This window comes from Thermobia domestica, chromosome 15 (assembly GCF_964235325.1).
Source record: "Thermobia domestica chromosome 15, izTheDome1.hap1.1, whole genome shotgun sequence".
Classification (NCBI taxonomy): Eukaryota; Metazoa; Arthropoda; class Insecta; order Zygentoma; family Lepismatidae; genus Thermobia; species Thermobia domestica.
This window is the reverse complement of record NC_137468.1, coordinates 4,235,867-4,251,926: the sequence shown is the minus strand read 5'-3', so window position 1 is coordinate 4,251,926 and position 16,060 is coordinate 4,235,867. Positions and strand designations below refer to the sequence as shown.

Sequence of the window (16,060 nt, the reverse complement as noted above, 5' to 3'; positions counted from 1 at the left end):
TTGTTTGTTTAGCACCTATCTTTCCTTATGGGCATAAATTCCGATAAGACTGGTATATGGGAATAGGTTTTGTGGCTTATAAGAGGCAGACATGTTTAAAACTGTACGTAGATGGTGCACGAGTATTATCGTTCGTCTGTATATAAAATTTATTTACTAAATTTTGGTAAAAAAAGAAAGAAAAAAAGAAAAAGAAAGAAAGAAACTAAGTTACTAATCAAGCAAAAAAAAAAGAAATGATTTGACTTTATAAACCTAATTCCACAGTAGATCGAAATTAATAAGTCTGAACTAGAATGTATGTAATCTCTCTTTGAATGCATTCTACCCAGGTACTTCACTGCAATATCTGTTCATCCTTTCGCCTTTATTTCAGCTTCACAGTAATCTCAATTTTGTGCGATACCACATAAACGTCCACAAATGGCATACAGTATTCTTACAGACCTGTCCTTCATAATTTTATAAATATAGCCCTAATTTTAATACTATGTGGGGCCGCGGTGGCTCAGTGGTAGAGTGTTCGCCTCTGGTCCATAGGGTCATTCGTTCGATCCCAGCTCGCGCCAAGTGGTCTTTCTGGTGGACAAACACGGTGTGTTTGGGTTTTCTCGGGGTTCTCTTGTTTCATGCAACTTCCTTCATTCCACCATTTTATTCATTTCACATCATTACCGTCTCCTTTAGCCCACACGGCATAAACGTAGGACGTAAAACTTCAAGATTTCATTTTATTTCATTTGAATACTATGTATGGGGATCAATGGCAGACGTCCTCTGCTGTGGCATGTGCGTTTCTGTCTTCCTTTATGGTCAGAAAATTCTAACGGTCTCTTCCTCTTATCTCTTCCTTGATATCTCAAAATATTGAAAAGCAATTGAATAAAAAAATTAAGGTACGTTTTCTATCAATGTTTTAAATTTATTTTTGTACTTAAAACTTAATTGCACTTTAGTTAAAATCCCTATTCTTATATTATTTATTTCTTTTTAGTCTGAAAAAAGGCTTTTCCTAGTTCTCAGGAACTTTAGACAGTGAAAACGTCTTATTTTTAAAGTTATCTTTGCCTCACACTAATCTCAACCAAAGAGTTTGTTCTTTTCATTTCCAGGCATACAACCGTCTCATCATCTCCAGGACTGTTACTTGCTCTTTCCTGTCTCAAAGCCGTAATATAAACATATTATTGATTCTTTGTTGTACTGCTGGCAACACCTGAGTTAACATATCGGTCCAACCTATATCAATATTCTTGTTTCTTATTTATTAAAATATCTATGTTGCCAGTTGGAAGTTGAAATAAAGGCACAGATTGTCCAGAGTCAGTAAGAGTTCGTCAGTATCAAATCACCATCACTGAGTGATGCAGAATTATACTGACGCATGCCGAGTTAATGCTTAGACATGCATGTGTGTTAATCCGTACCGGAAATATTGCAGGGATGCAGTGTTAACTTTTGTCTCTATTTGATGATCGGATTGCTGATGTTGTGGGAATGTTTTGGCGAGTGATTCTAATTGATTCTGAGGGGTAAGGCGCACAGCCAACTTATTTGTTTGGAAAATAACAAATATATCGTTGCATCTCAATGGATATAAATGAAGTGTTAATTTTAATAGGAACTTAGGGAGAAGAAAAATTGGTTCCAAAACTACAAAATATTTAGCAACATTTAAGATAGCTTGTAGAGACAAATCATTGAAAAGATGTCAGCGCAAGCTGTGTGTAAAACAGAAGTTGAAGCAAGAATTGGGAAAAGTGAACGACCTTAATAAAAATTCCAAAAGCAACAAAACATCCCTTCAAATTTTATGTGGAAATGGATCTGGTGCAATTTTTCTGAAGCTGCAAATTCGGTGTGAAATGTATTTTTTATATTGTTAAATCTGCATCCAACATGTGCTTCTATTTACAAGTATCAACCACGTGCGTCATATTATGGATTACTATGGCTGCAGACGGCAGTGCCAGCAGCGGCACCACTGGTCATGTGACGACGTTGGAACGGAGCACTTATATAAGCAAGAGGATTTCAAGAGAAGACATCAATGTGCGACTGGTCATCCCTCCTCTAGCTTGCTCTGGAGCTCTAGAGGATCATATTCCAAACCTTCTTGTTTAGTTCGGAACTCTAGGCTTCCCATATGCCCCCTTAGCTTGTTCGGACCTCTGTTGGGCATCCTAACCTCAGTCACCTGGGCTTGCTCTGGAGCTCTAGGAGATAAATATTCCAAAGCTTCTTGTTTAGTTCGGAACTCTAGGCTTCCCATATGCCCCCTTAGTTTGTTCGGAGCTCTGTTGGGCATCCTAACCTCAGTCACCTGGGCTTGCTCTGGAGCTCTAGGAGATACATATTCCAAAGCTTCTTGTTTAGTTCGGAACTCTAGGCTTCCCATATGCCCCCTTAGTTTGTTCGGAGCTCTGTTGGGCATCTTAACCTCAGTCACCTAGCTTGCTCTGGAGCTCTAGGAGATACATATTCCAAAGCTTCTTTTTAGTTCCGAACTCTAGACTTCCCATATGCACCCTTAGCTTGTTCGGAGCTCTGTTGGGCATCCTAACCTCAGTCACCTAGCTTGCTTCGGAGCTCAAGGAGATACATATTCCAAAGCTTCTTGTTTGGTTCCGAACTCTAGACTTCCCATATGCACCCTTAGCTTGTTTGGAGCTCTGTTGGGCATCCTAACCTCAGTCACCTAGCTTGCTTCGGAGCTCTGTGACTCTTAATCTCCTTTCTGCTTGCGTGGAGTATTGGGATTTCCTACGCCACTCTACCTAGCTTGTCTGCAGCTCTATAGACATCCTGTTGGCCTCATGTCCTTGGGCTACCTAATTTCTACCTTACAATGGAGAGAATTGTATTTAAGTATTTCTGTAAATACTATTGTTATTGGGGTATTTTTTAAAAATAATAAACCGGTAGCGTGAGTCGATCTCAGACTCTGATTTACTCAACGTAGCTCTACCTATTACCTGCACTAGCAGAATTTTTACAATATTATGTCAGTGTGAATAAGTTAGTAAATGAGATTGTGATCTTCCTGATCACAATTGGATAATGCATGTACTTATTACGAATAGAAAAATAAGTCTGTCAGAGGATATTGCAAAGTCTCTGAGCAGAAAAGAAGAGAAGGTTATATATATTGTAGATTGTACATTTAAGTGAAGGTGAAGGTAGATTGTATCCTCGTCGCCATAAGTGCCTTTACATCGCAGTGACGGGTATGTGATCGCGCAGTACTTCAAGGAAGGGATGGTTGTATAAGAATTTGTGATTAATTTTGAAGAGTTTTTATTTTGACTAGGGAATTAACATAGGTATAGGGAGTAAAGACACAGATTTGAAGCATCAGTGCACGAAAAGATACGTATTCTCAGTTTTTCTATTTATTGTTTTATATGTTAAGTTAAACACCACAATATGTATCACTGGTATCGCAGATCGAATTATTTTGTAAAATCGTGTCTGTAAAATATTGTCAAAACATTCATCTCAAGACATGATGTAGAGAAAAGAGAAAGAGATAAGACATCTGTAATATATGTATAATTACTCAATAAGTAATTATAAGTAAATTAGACTCAATAAGTAATTGTAGAAATTAGTTAAAGGACACGTAAGAGAGCGAAAAGGAGGTCTAGAAGTCTGAACTTTTTAGAAACGTCCTAGATAGGTGAAAATATAGTTAAAAATTGCAAAAGGTATCATGTAATTTATCTTTCTTTTCTTATATCCTAGTATACTTTTTTCTTTCACATCCAAACATCTCTATTCAGAATTACGAGATAAAGATGAAGAGAGAAACATTTCAATCTCAAGAATTATATCAGAAAAAAATCTTTTGACTTAGGCTAGATTCGAACTCGTAACCCTTGAATCCATAAGTCTGCGCTCTACCGATTGAGCTAACAATTTCTGTTGTGAAAGCCTGATTTCTACAACTACCGGTTGCTGAATGGTGTGTATTAACGAAATTGGCCGAGATAATTGCTTCATATAGCTATTGCAATAATAATAATAATAATAATAATAATAATAATAATAATAATAATAATAATAATAATAATAATAATAATAATAATAATAATAATAATAATAATAATAATAATAATAAAGATGATGAACATAATTTAAAAAGTCGCATTGTTAAAAGTTCGGTGTGCGAAGTTAGTCCTAATATGAGATTTTATTAATTATATATAATAAATGTAAGCGTGGTTTATTCGTGCGTGCTACTCAAACTGCGGAACTTATAAGGGTTGTACGCGTATGGTACAGTAGCCTTGCGTCCTCCAACCGTGAAGAAAGATTCGGTTTGAACCTATGCCTGTCCTAAGAGGAAGGAGGAGATTCAAAGAAAGAAAAGTGGTTCAGAAATTATGCAAAAATAGAATATCTCACGAGGTGAGGTGATATAGAGTTCAGTGTTTCTTTCAGCTGTGACTCTATACAAGATATAAATCTACGACGTAACGTGGAACCCGAACCACACGACTCCTGCCGGGAATCGAAAACCATATCACCTCTAGCTCTATCATGGGAGACACAGGGACATGTAAAAATAATCGAAAATAAACGATATTAATGTTAAATCCATAGCTTTCGAGGTCCTAAAAGTTCCTAATTGAAAGATATGAGTGTCTATTCAATAGTTTTCGGGGTCGCTGAAGTGAATAATGACACACCCGATACCATAAAAGCCCAAGTTTTTATTCTTCGTTAGCGGCAAGTTAATTCATTTGCTCCTGCTGGAAATGGATTCGTACTATTTCATTCCGATTCAAATATGTATTCTACTGGGAAAACTAATCTCAAATATATCTTTGAAATATAAAGCTATTCTTCCCGTGCAACGCCGGGTATTTCAATTAGTAAATAAATAATTTAAGAAACAATGAGTATATTTAATGGAAACAGACATATGTATTTTTGAATGTTGTATATGAATTGCTAATTCATACTTTATCTAGTAGAAAATGGTGCATCCATTATATATTCTGGAGCAATAGGGAGAACTATTGGAGGTGTATTTTATTTATCTACTGTCGAATTTAGTGTGGAATAATTTCAAATAATTTATTTCGAAATTATCGAGACGAGACTGAGACCGCTATTTGTCGGTTGAAAGGAGACTAATACTGTAAATAGTCTCGTATTGTATCGTTTTGATAGCAGTCCTACTTCGGGGTTTGTTCTCTAGTAACTGGTTGCGTAGTGCACCTACAGTATATAAGACGTCGTATATTTAAATGTTTGAGAACTTACCCCACCTCCACTTGACGGATTGTTCTAACTAAAACTACCAGACCGTTTATGAAATTTTGCGTTTAAGTACAGGTCCTATCCTTATGTCAATTATTTTCTTGCAACAGAGAATGAAAAATGTAACAGTTATAATGTTGATCGCGCATAATCCTGTATAGATAAAAGGCACTTTATAGAGTGTCGGACTCCGTGGTGTAAATACAGTAGTTACTGGCTTGGTAAGTTCATCACTGAACGCGTTTCCGTCATATCGTGCAATGACGTCACCTTTGACACATGCTCGGGACAGGACCACAGGAGGAGTAACGCTGTTGTTTGCTTACTCGGTGCTGTTTATTCTCTTTGGAACCTGATGTGAAATTACTGCTTTCTCCTTACTTTCAGCTGTTTTTGCTATTTCTAATTTAGATGTCTATTATATTAGTGGAATTTTATTCCATCATGGAAATATATGTTATTTCTTTTTAAATGTAAATAAAAAGAAAAGTCTATTTGGACAAGTTTCCTCACAACTCTAGAGGTATTGTCTTGGGTGCGCTTTTTTTTTCCTTTAGGGCCGCGGTGGCTCAGTGGCAGAGCTTTCACCTCTAGTGCTTGGGGCCTCGGGTTCGATCCCAGCCCCCGCCAATTGAACTTTGTGGCGGACGAACACCGTGTGCGTCGGTTTCCTCGGGGTTCTCCTATTTCCTCCCACTCTTCATTTCATTCATTACTCATCATCACCGTCTCCTTTAGCCTAACCGGCACAACCGTGGGACATAAAACTTAAAGATTTCATTTCATTTCTTCAACACAAATGCAATTAAAACCTGACTCTGAGAGCGCAACAATGTTATCTTGTTCGAAGGGTCAGTGATTTTGTGTCGAAGGTAATGTCACGCGAAGAGACAGGCTGCGCGTGGGCTTACATTGTCTTACGTTTGGCAACATTGCACTTGGTCAAGTGGCCTATTGCTTATGCCTTTAGGTATTTGCCCTAAAGCCATACAGCGAGCTGTGTGCGTTCTGTTACTCCCTCCCTGCCCCTCGCGGTGTTTGCGAAAATATTATTTGCTTTTCATGCATTGGGATAAGGGTAAGGCATACCTTCGGACAATGGAATTGAGTAACATATAAAATGATCGAAAACGACAACCGATGTTAATGTAGAGTTCATAGTTTCGAGGTCGCTGAGATGATTAGGCGTAAAGCTATCAGCTATTTTCTGTTAGTGGTTTCTTCATATACGTCTACCAAGTTAACAAACCTAGACTTATCCGCGTACAGTAGTTGGTTAGTGTGTCCTCGATGGCTATTTTTACTTTTTCCATGATCATCCCATACCATACAGTATTTTTTTATGTTTTGAAAAAGCTTGATTTTATCAATTCGTTAAACAACAATGTTTCTTTTTTTCTAACCATGTTTCTTAGTATTATCCTCTTCATTCTAACTAATTTAAATATTTTCAATAATGCAGAATTTGGCTAAAAATGTTACAATGATCAAGATTTGTATAAGAAGAGGAGCCTTCATTTCTAATCATTGTCATAAACGGAAGGGAAAACTTATAAAAAATTGAAATAACTTAGTAGACGTAGAAAATCGATAGAAATAATGAACATCAACTATTAGTTGACTGTTGGAAGTATAGTAGATATAGTTCTCAACCCAAGTAGAAGATGCACTCTTTGCTTCATGATATAATAAACATTTTTGAAAAATAATTACAGAAAAGTAATTTGAAGACATTTACTAAGCGAACGAATGTTACTGGTTAGTGTTGACCGCTTCGTAATTGAGAGTCTCCCGGTTCAAATTTCGATACGAGGCAACCTAACTAGTGATTTTGCAGTACCACTGGGCAAATACCAGGATACCTTTAATACATAAGCTTTGGCAAATTTTCTTGAAATCTTTGTTCTTATGTTTTTAATGTTTCAGTGTGAAATGGCATTTTGCTGCATGGAAAATATTTTTAGTAAACAAAATATAGTAGATGAATGGTTAGTGTAAGGAACTCCTACTTGTATGTCCTAGGTTCAAATCCCCACTGTTCTTATTGATATTTTCTTTTAGCTACGCTCATATGTTGCACTCCAGAAATTTAATTTTGAATTAAATGTAGTGGCAGCGAGTTTAAACTGAAATTATTTTCAAAACTATTTGCTATTACATGTTTTTGTTTTACTTGCGATGTTTCAACTTTGATATTAGATCTTAGAATCCTAATGTAACTCATTTCCCTACGTCATATCATGATGAATGTTTTCACAACAACGATAATCGGGTGGTAATACGGAATTTCATTGTTACTGCAGGGCCGGATCTTGAAGCCTGCGAACTACGCGTTCGCAGGAGGCGCCAGGTGAACAGGGAGCCTAATTAGAAAAATGACTTTGTTTTAAATGTAAATATTTATTTTTAAAAAATGTTATGATGAAAAATTTTCCTCATATAGCTTCAAATAAATATTGTACAGACTGAGATACAGATAAAATACATCAAAAGGACAATAAAGTCGAATCTTTGCGTGGTTGGCTGTAAAACATCCTTTACAAATGAAATGGACTCGTACATCAATTGACGCCAATACCACACGCACAAGTGATGCTAGTTTGAGGAAAATTTCCACGGCACAGGATAGACCTTTTTAAAGAGGGAAAAGGGATATTTTACGAATATGAGATAAAATGAAGGTAAATTTAGCTTTCCAATAGATGTTGTATTAAGCACTACGACCGTAGAGCTAAAGACAGTGGTATTCTTTCCACAATCCCACCATATGCACAAAATACAAATATAACAGACTCTTCATTCCTTCTTCAACAATCCTTCCGACACCTTGCTAGAGAATATCATTGCCAAATATGTCTTTAAAATCCGAATGGATCAACAAACAAAAGGAATTCAACCGCAAGTATTGTTTATGGATTGGGTGGCATTATCACACTAAAAAGAAATGTCTCCAAGGGTGCTCCTCCATCTTGTCTTAAACAGTGTCTTCGCATAGTACTTAGGTTCAATGACCTCAGTTAAGTGTTGAGAAAAATCACCGTAAATGAAATTCACATTATCAAAGTTGAAGCAAGCATGGGCGCCCAAAGGGGGACAAGGGGGTCGGGCCCCACCTGGCTTACGAAAAGTATAATATATATGTATAATTTCTTAAGATTTTCTTAATACAAATAAAAATACCAAACGTAATATACCAACCAGGAAGATGACCCCTCTAAAAAATTCTTCGGGCCCCCATGCAAGCAAGTAGGCTTTTCTTGTCCATTCGCCCAGGGAGTGGAGCGAATACTAAGAAAAGATGGGCGGTACAAATGGATTTTTTAAAAATCATTTCTGAGGGAAATTTTAACTTAAGTTCCTAATGGCTCAAATCGCTGTCCACTGCTTAATGCTCACTTTGTTTAATATCTATTAGTTCATTTGTCGTTCGTCAAGATTTTCATTTCTATCCTAAGTCATTTCGTTTTTGTTTTATTTTTTAAATTTTCTAATGATGTGTGCTTTCACTTTTTAATAGTACTTTGTTTTTCATGTAATAATAATGAGCAACGATATAAAACCAAGTGAGCATTTTATCGAAAAAAAGCTACAAAACATGAAAGAAGATAAGAGGCAACCGAAGGCTCTAAAAGGTTTCTTTCGCGTTCTGGACAAAATCATACAAATGTTGAGGTGGGGAGTTGTCAATACCAGTCACTGTTAACGAAGCATTTGCAGGTCGACATTCTTTTGAAACTGTAAAGTTATTTTACCTGATTGCAGTAATTTAATTGTTGAATTAAAATGGGACGATACGGTCATTTCTGTTACGGATCTGAATTAAATTTCATGTATTTCAAAATATGTTTGATTACAATTAGTTTTCAAGCGGCATATAAGTATATAACTTGAAAGGATATAATCGAAAGCGATGAAAGATCATTTGGATGACAAGTTGTTTTTTTTTAGTACTCTCACTTTCAATCACAGCAGCATATACAGATGCTTGTTTTATTATAACAGTATAACAATAATTATTAATCCGTTCTCTGTTACTAAATTTAGATGGAGCGATATTTTAAATTAGTAATAATTCTAATGCAAAGTAGAGTTTTGATTATTAGTTACTTGTGTTCAGGGATGCACCGACATAGGTGCTAGGGATGCGCACGAGACGAATCGAGACAGGATTTTCCAGACAAAATTCGACTCAAGACACGGTTCTTCCAATAGAGAAATATATATTTTTCGAATCGAGACATCACTTTTACAACACATTTTCGAGACGAGACAGCTACACATCTTGTCTCGTGGGCATCCCTAATAGGTGCAGTGTTCCTTTCAGAAAAAATCTTCCGGGGGGGTACACTTAGTATTCAGAGGGCCACTGCTGCTACTCTTTTATTTATTATTATATTACAGACGTATTATTTTGATATCCTCCCGGGGAAAAGTGGCCCCCTAAAAATATGTGCGGACGAAACACTGCACAGGTAGTCTGAGAGTCTGGATCCTTCAATTAGCACAATTTCAGGGGCAGATACACAAAATTATTTGCATTTGTAGGCTATTCCGAAAAATCTTCGAACCCGAAAGAAAAATCTTGGGTGCATCTTTGCTTGTGTTTACATTGTGTTACTGCCTGATTTCGTACGTTTATGTTGGAAAGAAACATGAAAGAATTGAATTGTTCTATAGGCCTAAAGGGCCCTGAAAAGAATTTTTGCGAAGGAACCTGATTTTAAAGTGCTGCCACGGGATCGAGGACAAATTAAATATCAATTAAGACACACACTTTTGTCATTTGTTGTGTATTGAACTAGTTTAACTAAAATTAATAAAGAATTATTTGAAATCAAGTATATCTCAAGAACGATTAAATGGACTAGCTTTGATGGCCATTGAAAATTACATTCTGAATGAAATTGATATTGATGCAATAATAAGAGATTTTGCCAAATTGAAAACCAGAAAAGTGTCTTTATAACATGAACTTTACAGTAACAAAGAAAACGAGAAATTAAGCTAACTACCATATTTGTATCACTGGAAAACACTACTTAAATATGCTTTTAATGAAGTGTAAGAGCATATCTCTTTGTCAAAATCAAATCTGTGATAATGTTAAACTTAAAGCTCATTAGTTTTATTCTGTTTCGACTTTTATGTTTCAACTGTATTTGTCAAAATACATCTTAGGTATACATTTTAGTTGTTTCCTGTGCTTATTTAATAAAAAAATATATAAATTATTAAAACTGGAACTTTGGTCATGATTCATCCACAGTTAATTAGGTTTAATTTCGCCATTTTCCTTTAATACTCACAGGAAGACTAAATTATTATATATTGAAGAAATTTGTAATTGTAACAATTATCTGAAGAATTTTTGTCCATTACAGCATTCTATTTTTTTATTATCATTTAGGCGGGGGCGACTAAATATTGTTTATTTACACTTACAAAATGTCTACAACCGATCCTGTTACTGTTATATATATATATATATATATATATATATATATATATATATATATATACTAGCAGCGTTCACCCCGCTTCGCTGCGGTCACCCCGGAACGCAATAAACTTTGTTACTTAGATAATTTTTACTTTTTCGCTTTCAAGTGATATGATAAAAACCATAGAAGATTGCAGTAAATCTTAACATTATATCGCCTGTCATTTATGTTAACCCGCCCCGCTTCGCTGCGGTCATCCCGGTGCTGGCATATTGTAAAAGTGTCTGTAAAAATAAGCAAATCAATTAAAAAATTTTAAACAGAAGATTCAAGCTATTTTCCGCTGTATATCGCCTGTCATTTATGTTAACCCGCCGAGTGACACGGTCATGCGGGTTGCATATAAATACGTTTATTTTTACCTATGATGAACTAATAACAAAGGATTTGTACGTTATGGACACTTGAATGGTCAATTATCTCAAGACACTGGTAATTAAAAATTAAAGTGATATGATAAAAACCATCTAGGGTCTAAATCCTAATAACCCCCCAAAAATGAAAGAAATTGGTTCAGCCGTATTAGCGTGATGAGCGGACAAAGGATTTTGTACGTTCTCTTTTATATATATAGATATATATATATATATATATATATATATATATATATATAGAGAGAGAGAGAGAGAGAGAGAGAGAGAGAGAGAGAAAGTTTTGATTCAGAAAAGAGTACAGTTGAACGTACGATGCAACATGGGCTCCTGGAGGGATTTCAAACGAATTTAGTATACGTATACATTACCATCTGAACAATTTAACCCTAAAAATGCTTTCGATCACTGAAATAAATTCCTGCCTACGCTCCTGTAAAGCAGTAAGAATTTTAGGGACTGATAATGGGGTAATGCCTCCCTGGAGCAACGACAGTTCCCCAGAAATCATACCTCTGATAGGTCCGGATGTGACACCAGTATTTGTGTATTACCACTCCTCACTCTAAGTGTATTGAAACTTAAGTCAAAGGAACTGTTCTGAAATCTTCACCGGTTCTCTCCTCTGAAACTGCATGCGAATGGGGCCAACCTTGGTCATATACCACATCTGGAATATTACCGTTTATGTCAGAGATCCCGAAAAATATATATTCGACACAAATAAAGGATGTTTTCGATTTTATTTTATTTTATTTATTTATTTATTTGCCTGTCACCCTCCCACTCTGACCTCCATGCCAACCAAGGCTTAACTTGAACTTAAGCAACATCGACAGCGTCATTATTCATCTGCGACCACGAAAACTAATACCATAACGATTTCGATATTAATATTGTTCATGTTGAGTACTTTTACATGCCACTTGCCCCCTTATTACGGATGGCTTCAGTGTCTCACCCCCACAACTATGGAGCAATTTTAACAAACTTACGTATAAACCACCATCTGTAAAATAAATGTGCGGGTGACCTTTTTCGGGGAGGAATTCATTAGCTACTTTTCCAATATCAATGTGGTGGCTTTTTTCTCTTTCCATGCTCAAGATTGCCGAAGAGTTCAACTGCATTTGCACCACTGTCCTATGAATATAGATTTTAATGGCATTTACTTTACTAAGTGCTTGCTTAGGTGTTACAGGAAAAGTGAGATTCTGTTATAAATGAGTAGGGGTCTAAAGAAATACGGAAAACTATTAGCAATGACACTACTCGAAATGAGTTTTCGCAATATAATGGAACAGTATTTTATTCGAATGTGAAGGAAATCATTGCATAAATTGGCCCTTCCCCTCCTTAGAAGTCTAAGCTACAATACGTATCTAATAATTTTGAATTAGAAATATATGCATCGAGTTTCATATCCTTAACTTTAAGGTCTCCTGAGTTAAGTAAATGAATAACCTTCCTGCTAACGAAAGAGTAAAGCTTTGGGCTTTAATGGTATCTGCAATGTAATTATTAATTTCAGCAACCCCGAAAACTATTGAATAGACACTCATATCTTTCAATTAAGAATTATTAAATTTTCACCCCTCCCATTAAACCTCCATGCCGATAATGCTAAACTTTGATGTGAACGATATAGAAGGTTTCATAATTCATGTACTCAAAAGCTATGGATTTAACATTAATATCGTTTATTTTCGATTATTTTTGCATGTCCCTGTGTCTCCAGGGGCGCCCATTAAGGGAGTAAGAGGGGGCGATTGCCCCCTCTAGAGGAAATTATATTTTGCAAGATCGAAAACCCAAAAATTGTTTGAATATTTACCCCAAAATTTGGAACTATATTTGAAATGTCGCTTATACTTACCCCTTTGAAAACCACAATATGGGCGCCCTTGTGTCGGCAGGAGTCGTGTGGTTCGGGTTCCACGTTAAGTCGTAGATGCACATCTTGTATAGAGTCACAGCTGAAAGACACACTGAACTCTATATCACCTCACCTCGTGAGATATTCTATTTTTGCATAATTTCTGAACCACTTTTCTTTCTTTGAATCTCCTCCTTCCTCTTAGGACACGCATAGGTTCAAACCGAATCTTTCTTCACGGTTGGAGGACGCAAGGCTACTGTACCATACGCGTACAACCCTTATAAGTTCCGCAGTTTGAGTAGCACGCACGAATAAACCACGCTTACATTTATTATATATAATTAATAAAATCTCATATTAGGACTAACTTCGCACACCAAACTTTTAACAATGCGACTTTTTAAATTATGTTCATCATCTTTATTATTATTATTATTATTATTATTATTATTATTATTATTATTATTATTATTATTATTATTATTATTATTGCAATAGCTATATGAAGCAATTATCTCGGCCAATTTCGCTAATACACACCATTCAGCAACCGGTAGTTGCAGAAATCAGGCTTTTACAACAGAAATTGTTAGCTCAATCGGTAGCCGGTGGGTGTAGCCGAGCGGTCTGAGGCGTTAGGCTAATGATCGTGAGGTGAAGTCCATTGGGGGTTCGAGTCCCTCTGTAGTAGAAAGGGTGGAATTTTAACTGTCCTCGATGTTTCTGTGTTCGTGTCCCTGTCGTGTCTAGTAGTCCTGAAAAGTGGTTGAAGTAGAAAATAAGTGAGGAAGTTTTAAAAAAAAAATCGGTAGAGCGCAGACTTATGGATTCAAGGGTTACGAGTTCGAATCTAGCCTAAGTCAAAAGATTTTTTTCTGATATAATTCTTGAGATTGAAATGTTTCTCTCTTCATCTTTATCTCGTAATTCTGAATAGAGATGTTTGGATGTGAAAGAAAAAAGTATACTAGGATATAAGAAAAGAAAGATAAATTACATGATACCTTTTGCAATTTTTAACTATATTTTCACCTATCTAGGACGTTTCTAAAAAGTTCAGACTTCTAGACCTCCTTTTCGCTCTCTTACGTGTCCTTTAACTAATTTCTACAATTACTTATTGAGTCTAATTTACTTATAATTACTTATTGAGTAATTATACATACATTACAGATGTCTTATCTCATTCTCTTTTCTCTACATCATGTCTTGAGATGAATGTTTTGACAATAGGTTACAGACACGATTTTACAAAAAAATACGATCTGCGATATCAGTGATACATATTGTGGTGTTTAACTTAACATATAAAACAATAAATAGAAAAACTTAGAATACGAATCTTTTCGTGTACTGATGCTTCAAATCTGTGTCTTTACTCCCTATACCTATGTTAATTCCCTAGTCAAAATAAAAACTCTTCAAAATTAATCACAAATTCTTATACAACCATCCCTTCCTTGGAGTACTGCGCAATCACATACCCGTCACTGCGATGTAAAGGCACTTATGGCGACGAGGATACATTTAAGCTAAGAAACGAAAGTTTCGAAATTAGTAATTCCAAAAGCAAGTTGTAAAATACAATGTCACAACGTATATTAAAGTCAATGTTGTGCATCAAGAATTTGTTATGAAACATTTATAACAATATCCGTATTGTCAGTAGATTCTATATTTAAGCTAATAAAGACAGCTTTTGGAATAGTAATTCCAAAAACAAAATTGCAAAATACATTGTCACAACGTATTTTTAAAGTTAATACTGGCATTAACAGTTTGTTATGAAACGTCTATAATTTTGTCACCATTGTTTGTAGATTCAATACTTTAGCTAATAGAGGTGGGATTCGGAATTAGTAATTCCAAAAATAAAGTTGTAAAATAAATTGTTCCAACGTATTTTAAAGTGAATATTATCCATCAACACTTTGTTATGAAATATCTATAACCCTAACAGCATTCTCAGTAAATTCTATACTTTAGCAAATAGAAGAAGGGTTCGGAATTAGTAATCCCAAAAATAAAGTTGTAAAATACATTGTCACAACGTTTTTTAAAGTAAATATTGGCCATCAATACTGTTATGAAACTTCTATATACCTAGCAGCATTGTCAGTAGATTATGTATTTAAGCTAACAGAATCAGGGTTCGGAATTGATAATTCAAAAAAGTTGGCCCAAAGAATTTGAAAGTGAAGATTCTACACTTAAGCTAATAAAGACAACGTTTGGAATTAGTAATTCCAAACATAAAGTTGTAAAATACATTGTCACAACGTATTTTAAAGTGAATACTGGCATTAACAGTTTGTTATGAAATATCTATAACTTTACCACCATTGTCAGTAGAGTCTATACTTTAGCTAATAAAGGTATCGTTCAGAGTTAGTAATTCGAAAAATAAAGTTATAAAATACATTGTCACAACGTATTTTAAAGTGAATATTGGACATCAATACTGTTATGAAACATCTATAAACCTACCCATATTGTCAGTAGACTCTATACTTTAGCTAATAGAGGAAGGGTTCAGGATTAGTAATTCCAAAAATGAAGTTGTAAAATACATTGTCACAGCGCGTTTTAAAGTGCATAGTGTCCATCAACAATTTGTAATGAAACATCTATAACCCTAACAGCATTGTCATTAGATTCTATACTTTAGCTAATAAAGGCAGGGTTCGGAATTAGTAATCCTAAAAATCAAGTTGTAAAATACATTGTCACAACGTATTTTAAAGTGAATATTGGACATCAATACTGTTATGAAACATCTATAAACCTACCCATATTGTCAGTAGACTCTATACTTTAGCTAATAGAGGAAGGGTTCAGGATTAGTAATTCCAAAAATGAAGTTGTAAAATACATTGTCACAGCGCGTTTTAAAGTGCATAGTGTCCATCAACAATTTGTAATGAAACATCTATAACCCTAACAGCATTGTCATTAGATTCTATACTTTAGCTAATAAAGGCAGGGTTCGGAATTAGTAATCCTAAAAATCAAGTTGTAAAATACATTGTCACAACGTATTT

The 16,060-nt window shown here is 35.2% G+C and overlaps 1 protein-coding gene across 3 annotated transcripts in view; it reads right to left on the bottom strand.

Moving 5' to 3' along the window:
- Window positions 1–16,060, bottom strand: part of LOC145672040 (uncharacterized) — a 168,935-nt gene that overhangs the window by 3,954 nt on the left and 148,921 nt on the right. The window lies entirely within an intron of this gene.